The sequence below is a fragment of the Lactuca saligna genome, chromosome 6, assembly GCF_052625555.1.
Source record: "Lactuca saligna cultivar CGN05327 chromosome 6, ASM5262555v1, whole genome shotgun sequence".
Taxonomy (NCBI): domain Eukaryota; kingdom Viridiplantae; phylum Streptophyta; class Magnoliopsida; order Asterales; family Asteraceae; genus Lactuca; species Lactuca saligna.
The window spans coordinates 34,198,437-34,209,084 of NC_136422.1; the positions used below are offsets into that span (position 1 = coordinate 34,198,437).

General features: G+C 35.0%; 1 pseudogene; it reads right to left on the reverse strand.

The window, feature by feature from the left end:
* Positions 1 to 2,504: 2,504 nt before the first annotated feature.
* On the reverse strand, positions 2,505 to 5,027 carry LOC145002437 (vacuole membrane protein KMS1-like; annotated as a pseudogene).
* Between the last annotated feature and the right edge of the window lie 5,621 nt (positions 5,028 to 10,648).

Here is a 10,648-nt window from a genome sequence, read left to right on the forward strand (position 1 = left end):
CCTATAACAAGTAACATTATTAAGCTCCATTTGTAAATGATCTACTCTACTTCGCTTCGACTGCAATATATTCTAAGATTCTAGTAGTAAGGATTTTGATATCTCAGCGTCACTACTGACAGAAATAAACATGTCATTAAAGCAAGATAAAGTATTATTGAAGTCAGACAAGATAGCATCATATGAACTAAAAGGAAGTTCAAAGGATTCAAGATGAGTATATGTCGTCAAAGTCATTGGAGACTTGTCGGAACCAGTAGTAACGAAGCATTTTCCAGTCACCTTCTCTTCTTCCTCACTTTCCTCCTCATACTTAGCAAACATAGCTCCATGCGTAGGTTTTCGCATTTTCTCATCATCTGATCCAGATGACCAGATTTGATACGTCCCATCCCCTCCGTGAGTTTCTCTTACAACCAAAGACATCCCTTTCGTCTTTGTTCTGACTTCCTCAACATGCAGTCACTTGCCATATGGTTCACACCATTATAGTAATGGCAATCAAAACCAGGGTCACCTTTCAATTTCTTCTCTGGCATCGCAACCTCAGACTTGTTATCTTTCTTATCCACCTTTGTCTCCTATCTCATTCCCTTAATAGTAGAAGAGTTTCCTTTTAAATCTCATTTTCCTTTAAACTTCGAATTGAATGGGTTCTTGAAAATTTTCTTCACTTTATTGTTTGAGTAAAAAACTACCGCTTCGTCATCAGAATTAACAATCAGACCTTCATCTTTGGATCCACCATTCTCAGTTGACTCGACCTCAACTTCTCTAACTGTCACCTTCGACGTCAATGTTAGATGACCACCCAAACTCATTTTTGTTTCTTCAGCTATTTCGTTGATCTCACTTTCATGAGCCTTCAAAACATTGTAGAGATCACTAAGAGAAAAGTTGTCAAAACCTTGTTGGGTCTTAATCATCAGACTGATATTACACTACTCTTTACAAAACCTAATAAGAAAAGTCAAGTTGAATTCAAAGGTAGTATGATTGACTCCAAATCGACTGCATTTGAATATTAATTCATTCGGATAATCATAGTAGAGTTCAATATTCTCACCTTCTTTCTGTTTGAATTCTCCTAATTCAAGCAGACACTGCTTAACAAAACTTGTCTTCATATTCTCGTTCCCTTGATACGTATCTTTCAAAGTATCCAAAATTTATTTAGTAAATTTGCAACCATGAACATAGTTATATACTATTGGTGGAAGAGCACTGCGTAGTTCTCTCAAACATCGTTTATCATTTGCTTTGTATTTTTCAGTATAAGTAGTAACATCAGTAGATGAACCACTACTAGAAAAACAGCCTTTTACGACGCTCATTGCGCGTCGTAAAAGGCTCAGACGACGCGCAAATGCGCGTCAAGGAAGGCCCTGTCATAAAGAGAGACGACGCGCTTTTGCGCATCGTCTATAGACGACGCGCATTTACGACGCTCATTTACGACGCGCAATTACGACGCGCGTTTATGACACGCAATGCGTATCAAGGAAGGCCCTGTCATAAAGGAAGACGACACGCATTTGCGTGTCGTAACCTTACGACACACGTGTTAATGACACGCAATGTGTATCAAGAAAGCCCCTGTCAAGAAAGGTCATGTCATAAATGAAGATGACACACATTTTTGCGTATCATAATTTAAATGTTTAAAAAATATATTATTTATAGATTTACTAATTTTCAAATTAAATAATAAATTAAAAATCTCATAATACAAAATAAAATACCATAAATAACAAAGATAATTCATTTGACTAATATGTCAAATACAAATAATTATTCCAAAAGTGAATAAATCTTATAAAAAAATGAACTCATTTATATACAATTGAACTTAAATTCACTTGTTCCATGTAAATGTTGACTTAAGTTTCCATTTTCAATGAACTCATACACCAAAAAAAAGGGACCCCTCCACACAATATCGTATTAAACGCACCTGCAAATATAAAGTCAAATGTTAAATAAATATGGCCAACTCAAAATCTTGATAAATATATTTATCAATTGAAATACCGCATACCAGGTTTAGATGATGAACATGTGTTAACAGATAAAATAATATAATTATGTCTAAAACTAATATTCCAAACCTCGCCTATGAGTTCTGCATAAATAAGTGGCAACAGTTATGGAGGAAGGCCCTTGATGAGATTTGGCTTGTTGTGGCCAGCTATACTCAAAGCGAAAACAGCTGCACGCCTAACATGCTGCCCATGTTTATCAAAATTTAACAGATCATGCTAATAACTCATACATATAAAATTATAAGGAAAAAAAAGAGTAGGGTTTTCCCCAATCCGTTAAATTAGACAAAACAAAATGTTTTCTTTCCATTCCAATGGAATGAAGAATTCCATTCCTCCCCTGATTCCAGCATATATAGAGATACTTACCCTGATCAATTAATTTAATCAAATATGCATAAAAATACCAATCAACCCACCAACACTTTTGTTAAATCAACACAATAACACTATTATTAAAAACTATGACTCAAATTTTGTAAAGGAGCTATGTTTTAAATATTGAGCATGTGAAAGGAACCAACGCTTCATGTGATTTAAGTTTGAAGCAACTCCATTATTCTCTGATGAGGAAGCATCCAGTTCTTCTGTCACCTCCATTTTATCACCTAAGATACTTGCTGCAAAAAACTGTACATTTTTTGTCATTTTTAAAACAATATTCAAATAATTTTATGTCATGTTTTCACAAACATCATTTATCTAGATAGCACTTTATCAGTGTATCACTTAATGAGGAAAAAAAGCAATTTGAGAAGGGAATAGCAATATACGAAAAGGAAAAAATAATAATAAGAATAAGTATAAGAAACCTGCTCTAGAAATGAAATATGGAGGTAGCTCTCCTAATGCAGTTCCAAGGCCCCAAATAATAGCTTCTACTTGTACTTGAGGCAAAATGCTGCTGAGTGGAACCTGAACACCTTGAGAGGATAAAAAAACAATGGAGGCCCAAACTCTGAACAATCCTTTTGAAGCCATGTAGGGCTTCTATTTAACTTTATTGTATCATCAACAGCACTTTTAAGATCCACCCGACGACACTGCATTGCTTTTATTGTGAAGAAAGGAATGTGGGGACCCAGATATAGAACAAAAGTGTGTAGCCCAGACCCTGATCAATTAATTACAAATACAACTTAACAAAACTTCAAAAACTTTGGTTTCCAAAAAAGAACATAATAAATGAAAATGCAAGAATATAATTATCTAAAGGGAAAAATAAAGAACAACACTTGTACTTTCACCATTTTATTGATTTAGCCACTGAAGAAGTATTATTTTTTTTATTAAATTAGCTATTGAGCTATTATTATAATAATAATAAATGATAATGGGGATAAAGTTGATTGAGCTCACCAAGACCAATGGAAGATGCAACACCAAGAGCTACCCACCACAGTCCAAACCTTGCATATTCAAGAAGCTCTTCAACATGCTACAAGAACACATGTATCACATATTCATCATTATATATTAATATGTAACATATAATCATGAAAACCAAGGAACTTACAACCTCATCGATAATTTGAAGGAACTTTGAGTACGATGAATCATAGGCAAAGAATTCGTTAACAAACAGAATACCTATTGAAGATCAATGTACAACTGATTTTGGGTTTTGGTTTGATTTTATGCTTTTATTGGAAAACAACTAATAAAGATCAATAAACAGAGACCAAAAAATGGTATTTACTTGGTTTTATGGATGATCTCGTGATCAATAGAAGCTTTCATTTGAGAGAACTCATATACATCATTATTTCAAATAAAACTGCAGAAATATGTAGTTGTAATGGCCTAATGTAAGTAATAGGCAATAAGAAGTACCTTTCCATGAGGACCATCCACAGACAGAAACAAGAGTCCAGCTGCAACTGTGAGTGTGAAAAAAGCATAAGCCAGACAACATGTGTCAGAAGGTATACCAGTGATCTGCTTATATACTGAACAACAGCCACTATAAAAAGCTTCAATGTTTTGAAAGGTTGTGCTATTAATGTCATATTCTCGAGTTCTTGTTTATGCTTCTCACGCAGTCCTACAATTACAAACAAGAAAACCGATTAGCCAGGGAAACAAGGCATTCACTCACCATTACAAAAATATAAACCCAAAATTGGAAAAAAAAATCCAAATGGTAAAATGAGAACTTCCATAATTAAGGCTGTGTTTGTTACATGAGACAAAAAAGATTACAATTTTATCCAATTGACATCAGTCCACTCAATGCACACTAGACACAGAGCAATGCCATTGTGTTGTGTCATGTCTTATGTATATAGACATAGACTATAGAGAGATGATAAATTTTTTCATAAGAAAAGAGTGAGGTGATCTTATTAGATCAATTATACACACACACACACAGAGAGAGAGAGAGAGAGAGAGAGAGAGATACAAGAATAAACACAACCATGGTTCCATTGTGTTAGTTTGATATTATTACATTGTCATATTAGCTTCATGTAAACTCGAGTAACCTAGAGCAAGTTATCCAACAAACTCATTTCACATCTTCAATGACATTTAATCAATATTGTTTCGATTTACCAAATTAAGTAGGTAAAACTTTCTTAGTCTGAAAAAAGAAACAATACAAAACCTCAACGAAAATAGAGTAAGTAAAGAAGACTAAAAAAAAACCCTTGCGAAAGTGCAACAGACAAAAGATATTAATCAAATAAAATAAGCCAATAAGGCGGAGAAAGGGATATAATATGTCCCTTGATTTTATAAGGTTAAGAAGAGAGCAAGAATGGTAGCAAGAATCAGCTTGTCACAAAGTCAAATCAATTAACCAATGAAAAAGGATAATAGTTTAATCTATTAGACAACCAGATCAAAAAAGTTGTGGATCTGGACAGATTGAGCCACCCTAGTTATGTCCATGGATTACAGCCAACAACATCAAATGTTAGAAGATCTGATTTAAACAATCCCGGCATCTCAAAAATCAAAAGAGGTACCTGAGATCGGCATCTCGAAAGCCTGAGAAGACAACAAGATTTATGAGTATGATTGAAGTTCTTCTGCACTCACATGCTAAAACGAAAATAGATCTTTTGAATCAGTTTAAATTCTTGATAAAATCTCAAATCAGTGACAATCGGGATGAATACAAGGCCTAGAAAATCTGATAAACTCACTATTGAAACGAAGCAGGCTAAGATCAGTAACAACGCGAAAGCAGATCTTTGTTGTTGTTACGGGAAGAGGACTCTAGGAAGATATGAGATTCGCAGCATTCACTGATTGTGCGCTGTCTCTCTATGGATATGATTTGTGCTCGCTGTTGCTTGCTTTTCTTGGTCTCGAGTTAGATGTTAAATCAGACAATCCAGCCAACATTGGGACAAAAAATAAAAAGTGTAGAAAATCTTACATACATCTGGTTGGGATCGAAGATGGATTTAGTTATTTCTCCGTTTCTTTTTCCTTATTCTCTATACATTGTTCTTTTCTTTTCTCCCTTTTTCCATCTGAGAGTTTCTTAAAATTTTAGGGATTCTGCACTTGGAGTTTGCTGAAATTTGTTAATCAGTCACAAAAACACACCCTGATTTCTCCATTACCGAACAATCACCAACCATCATCTCCTCACAACCCCTTGACAACCTTCGAACGCCACCTCACACCCTCACCTGCAAATCGAAAAAAATAATAATAAGAAGGGAGAAGAAGGGTTGTGATCGAACCAGAGGAAGAAAAGGGGAAGAAAGAGGAAGAAAAGGCACATCTTTTCTTTTTTCTTTTCGCTCTCAAACTCTAGCTGTAAATAGGAAAGCACGAGAGATTCTGGGAGAATAGATGCAAGAGAGACAGAGATATCCATTTAGGTACGGTTGAGAGGTGAGAACATATAATCATTTGAAGAAGAAGGAATTTGGATGGGTGAGGGTGGGGACGAGGAAAACCTGTTTCCTGTGAGATCCAGCGCACAAAAGCCCTAGTTCTTCCAATCTTGGGATGGCGTGTATTTAATGTCTCAGAGGGAGAAAATGGTAGATAAAAGAGGATAGTTGACATTGTTGACCACTATATCACTGCCAAACACCAAAAATACGAAAAAAGAGGAAGAGTTATAGCCGCATAATGAGGTCTAGGGTTTACAGAGAAAAGGAGAAGCAGAGAGTGAAGGTTTTCAGTTGATGGAGAGGATGAATTCGTTATTCCTTCCCGAACAGCAACAAATTGATCACAGAACGAAACCTACAAATGAGGCCTAGGGTTTACATGGAAACCCTAAAAGATGGAAGAAAAACGGGGTTTTTAATTTTTTAGGATTTCATTTCCCCCTGTTATTAAAGGATGGAACGCGCGTTCCATTAAAATTTATAAAGCGACATCCTTAGATGACACACATGTGCCCTCCGTGTTTTTTTTTTTTTTTTTTTTTTTTTTTTTTTTTTTTTAGTTTAGACACTAATTTAAGGGCACACAATAATGCATGACCTAAATCCTTAAATTTTTTGAAGAGATGACTCTTTTTTAATGTCACTCTCTTTTGCGTAACATAAATCAATGAGTGTCGTGGTTTGCGCGTCGTAAAAGGCTGTTTTTCTAGTAGTGAACCAACATTTCCAATTTCAGCAAGCATTGATGGATGAAAGTTTCCACTCTTGATACTGCGTAGTTCTCTCAAACATCGTTTATCATTTGCTTTGTATTTTTTAGTTTAAGTAGTAACATCAGTAGATGAACCAACATTTCCAATTTCAGCAAGCATTGATGGATGAACGTTTCCACTCTTGATACACTACCATAGATCTTCATCGATCCTAGACAGATAATCTTCCATCCTATTAGACCATTGATCATAGTATTCAGGAATCAACATAGGAATTTTGGTTGAAGAACCAAGAAGATGAGAAAATCTAGTAATCGTGTTTATATTGAAGTTCGTCATTATTGTACGTACTTGAAAAATAAAAAGCTTAAAATTTTGGAATCTGAGGAATGAATCTTATAGAAATTAAACACAGAACACTCGATTTAACAAACTAAAAGCAAAATAGAATCAATATAGCTGATCTGAAGAGATTTTCAGAATCAAAAGTGCATAATATTTTGAATCTAAAAAGAGATTCAAAAACTTTTGAGAACTCGAGAAAATGAGAAATCATCTGTAAGAGTCCTGCTCTGATACCAAATGTAGTTCGTATTGATCGAGGAAACGAAATGAAATCAGAGTTTGAATTGAATCTAGAACACAAGAAGTAAATATAATCTGGCTAGCTCATTTATACTTCTAAAAGATACAAGAGAGTTCTTAGAGTAAAAACACGAAGTGCCAAAGTTACTCTATCCCTATTTATACGAATGACAGAAGTGAGAAAAAAGTACATAAGGGCGTAAACATGAAAGCTTCGAATCTATACTACCCTTACAAAATACATTCTTTCAAATCCTATAAATCTACAATTGACTTCGACACCTTACAAATACTATGCAAACCCAACAAACCTCCAACCAAGACCCCAACAAAACTTCTAGCAAAGAAATCATTACCTCTTCCTGGCTTTCAACAATGTTTTCAGCAAAATCAGCATCAAACTAATTAATATCAATTAGCTAGCAATTCCAGCATATCTCTGGAAGACATTGTTAAAAGTCTTTCTACTAGTACAAAAGCTTTTCCGAATGAGACCAAGTCAAGTATCAAAATTTTGGAGCAACATGTATCACAACTTGCGAACTCCATGAGCAAGATGGAAGCACAAGCACAAGGAAAGTTCTGATCTCAGACTGAGAAAAACACAAGGCACAACTCTTGTGGTGTTATTCTCAGAGTGGTAAAAATTACCAAGGACCAAGTCATCAAGAAGACGAGGAAGAAGAAATTCCAGTTGAGGAAGAATTTGAAGCAACTGGAGAAGAACAAAAAAAGGACAAGCCTGCTGAAGCTGAGGTGAAAATTACTCCTCCTCCGTTTTCCTCAAGACTGAAAACACAAAAAAAGAAAAAAGCAAGACAGAGAGATTATGGACTTCTTCAGAAATTTTGAGGTAAACATTCCACTTCTTGATGTTATATAACAACTACCCCGATACAAGAAATTTCTAAAAGAACTATGTACTTCAAAAAGAAAATTGAAAGGTAAAAAAACAGTTAAGCTCAGAAAAAATGTTTCAATAATTTTACAAAAAAGGTTACCCCAAAGTGCAAGGATCCAAGAGTATTTACTGTTCCTTGCAAGTTGGGGAACCTTTCAGTTTCATGTGTCATATTGGACTTAGGAGCCTTAATAAATGTTTTTCCGTATTTACTTTTTAAAACTATCGGGGTTGGGCCACTAAAAAGAACATGTATGATCATTCAGTTGGTTGATTGTTCACTGGTACACCCAAAAGGTGTGTTGGAAGATGTTTTAGTCCAAGTGAATGAGTTGATATTCCCAGTTGATTTTATGTCTTAGATATAGGAGATGATGACTCACCGAATTCCAGTTCTATTCTTTTGGGGAGACCATTTATGAAAACTGACAGAGCGAAAATAGATGTTTATGATGGTACAACTTTCAAGGAATTTGATGGTGAAGTTATCAACTTCAATATTTATGATGACATGCGTTATCCAGACGATGTTTCATCTCTTAATGTTATTGATGTAATCGAACCATTAACTGTTGAATACTTTGATATTACTAATAGGGAGTCACTAGCTTTAGTGCTCCATAGAAATTTGTCTGTTAATGCAAACCTATGTTTTATCAGAAAAATATGTTCTTGACAAGCAAGTGAAAGAAATGGCAACCTACATGGACTAGAAAAGAAAAATCAGGTATGACAATCAGATTCTGAAATTACTTGATTCTAACTACAAGCTTTTTCCTTATGTAGTGCAAGCACCCAACTTGGAGCAGAAGACTCTACCAAAACATCTAAAATACACGCTTCTTGGAGAAAAAGAAACACTCCCAGACATTATATCCAACAAGCTTTAAGAAAAGAGGGAATATAAACTGATTGGGATTTTGAAGCAATACAAGAACGCAATTGGATGGACCATAACTCATATAAAAGGACTCAACCTATTTTTATGCATGCACAAAATACTGATGAAAGAAGATTTTAAGACTTCAAGAGAAGCGCAGTGAAGACTGAACCCACCAATAATGGAAGTGGTTAAGAAGGAAATTATGAAACTCTTGGATGCTGGAATGATATACCCAATATCTGACAACAAATGGGTCAGTCCAGTTCAAGTCACTCCAAATAAATCTAGAGGGATGGTAGTGGAAATAAAGGAGAGTTAGTCCCAAATCGAGTTCAAAGTGGATGGCGTGTCTACATCGATTATAGGAAAACTAACGTTGACACCGAAAATGATCACTTTCCACTTCTGTTCATTGATCAGATGTTGGAAAGACTTACTGGGAAGTCACATTACTGCTGTTTGGATGGATTCTCGGGATTTCATCAAATTGCAGTTGTTCTAGAAGATCAGGAGAAGACAACTTTCACTTGGCTATTTGGAACTCTCGCCAATAGACAGATGCCCTTTGGACTCTGCAACACACCTGCCATCTTTCAAAGCTGTATGGTAAGTATTTTTCTGAGTATGTAGAAAATAACATAGAAGTTTTCATGGATGATTTTACTATCTATAGAGATTACTTTGATACTTGTTTTAAAAACCTCATCAAAATTATTCAAAGATGCATTGAAACAGATCGAGTCCAAAATTTTGAAAAATGTCACTTTATGGTCCTAAATTTTGATTTTGGGTCATACTCTTTCAAAAAGATGTTTAGAAGTAAACAAGGCTAAACTAGATATTATCAAAAGCTTATCCTACCCGAAGAGTGTCCGGGAAGTGCGGTCCTATTCTTGGACATGAAGGTTTTTACATGTGGTTTATTAAAGACACCTCAAAGATCATAGTGCCCATGCGCCAGTTACTACAAAAAGATACAGAGTTTGATTTTAATGAATAGTGCAGAAAGGCTTTTGACTTGTTAATAAATTTACTCAGTTATGCCCCCATTATTCAGCCACTAGATTGGAGCTTTCCTTTCGAGATCATGTGTGACGCGAGCAATTATATTGTTGGAGTTGTGTTGGGTCAAAAGAAAGATTGGGTCCCCCATATTATTTATTATGCTTCAAATTATTCAACCATAGAAAAAGAGTCGTTGTCCATTGTTTACATGCCGGAGAAATTGAGACAATAATTGTTGGGGACAAAAGTCATAATTTTTTTCTAATCACGCAACCATTCGGTACCTTTTCACCAAAAAATAATCAGATGGATTCTACTGCTACATGAATTTGACATAGAAATCAGAGATAATATAGGGAAAGAAAATATGGTAGCTGATCATCTAAGCCGACTAATACCACTAGAAGACCCGATATCGATCCACGAAACCTTTCCCGATGAGCATCTTTTTGATATTCAAAATCTATAATGGTATAATGGTTTGCTGATATAGTAAACTATTTGGTCTCCAAAGAAATCCTTTCATACCTCACTCGAGCTCAGAAAGATAAAATAAAGAAAGAGACAAAAAGATACATTTGGGACGAACCTTATTTATGCAAATATTATGTTGATCAAGTAATTAGAAGATGTAGGCCCTAAGATGAAGTTAAATTAGT